This window comes from Etheostoma spectabile, unplaced genomic scaffold, assembly GCF_008692095.1.
Source record: "Etheostoma spectabile isolate EspeVRDwgs_2016 unplaced genomic scaffold, UIUC_Espe_1.0 scaffold172, whole genome shotgun sequence".
Lineage (NCBI taxonomy): Eukaryota > Metazoa > Chordata > Actinopteri > Perciformes > Percidae > Etheostoma > Etheostoma spectabile.
In genome coordinates, this window is record NW_022605573.1 from 1133926 (window position 1) to 1135333 (window position 1408).

General features: G+C 43.1%; 1 long non-coding RNA gene across 1 annotated transcript in view; it reads left to right on the forward strand.

Annotated features, from left to right (window-relative positions):
• The window catches only part of LOC116685725 (uncharacterized), a 22412-nt gene that overhangs the window by 20585 nt on the left and 419 nt on the right, over window positions 1-1408 (forward strand). The window lies entirely within an intron of this gene.

The following is a 1408-nucleotide window of genomic DNA, read 5'->3' on the forward strand; positions in this document are numbered from 1 at the left end:
GGATGGATACTGCATGTGTAAAACATACTGTATGTAACCTAGAAGACAATAATAAGCATATTAGCATATTAGCATACCGCTAGCAGATCAGCTCCAACAGATGTCTGCTTTTCTGATGGCATCTGTAGATGCAGAAATCTTTGACAGGTTCACAATGTGAGAGGGCAAAACAAATAAAACCATGAAATATTGCACTTAAAGCCAGTAAGTGCATAAAATGTACTAATCTGTGGTTTCTTTTCATCCGTACGTTTCTTCTTACGGCAAAACTGTCAGAGGCAGAGATCAGTAGTAAGAGTGAGTGAATGAAACAGAAAGAAAGTCATTGCAAGAGGAGTAATAGCAGCTAAGCAGACAAACACTGGAAAGAGAAATCAAATTAACACGGCTCCACGAAGGAATGAGGAAGTGTTAGCACTCGATGTCTCGGAAACTACACCTCGTGGAAGTGAAACCTCGCTGTGGATTTCTTTGGTGACGTTGAACTAAAAGGCAATTAACGTTTTGAGACTTCTTTAAACACCATACAGTTTCTAGACTTTAAAAACCAATGCGTGCTATATTGAGGCATTTTAAATGTTGCATAACAGGGGCTTTTTTATTTTTACATCTTTGGTTTGGGTGTTAAGAAGTTGTTGCTTTTGGCGCACACAGCATGCACCAAATTAGCTGACCTGGCTGCGTCGATCATAGACAGCTGTTAATTAATGTCTCTCCTCCATTTAGCTTTTTAAACAACACCGTGACAAACACTCAATAAATCTGACTGATTATGCATTGAAAAATCATGAGTGTGCAGTCAATTCCCTAACGAGCCATCAGCAGATTCTATTCAGTTAATAATTCAAACAGTGGTATTAAAACTGCAACTGTGGACTGACTGACAGCACCCCCTGCAGCATTGTGGCTTTCATGCATTTCAGGTCCCAGCTTCCTGTTGGCTATAGCCCTCCACTCGAGCCCCTTGCAGCGTTTCAAGTCGTGTCCTTGAATGCTTAAAGCCTTCAGACTCCTGAAGCCTGTGTTTCCCAAGTCTCAAAGCTCAGCCCGGAGGCTACAATCAATTACTGAGTACAGACCCCGCGTGCAGTGCAGGCTCTCATCTTCTGGAGTTCACATGCACTTCATGTTCCTGTTGGATCTGCGGTCATTATTAACCAAACCGGTTCATGTCTAATTATGTCTCTCTTCAGGTTTAGTGAGTGTAGACAGCTGCATGACAAGTGAATGGTTTGGTTCAGGACTTTCTCCCTTTGTTGGTCAGTGGCCCTGGCACTCTTCAGCATCTGATACTTCCCAGTGAGAGATAGAGCGAGGCTGAACTAGGCCTTAGCATCTGATACTCCCCAATGAGAGAGAGAGGCTGAACTGGGACTCAGCCTCTGATTCTTCACAGAGAGAGAGGCTG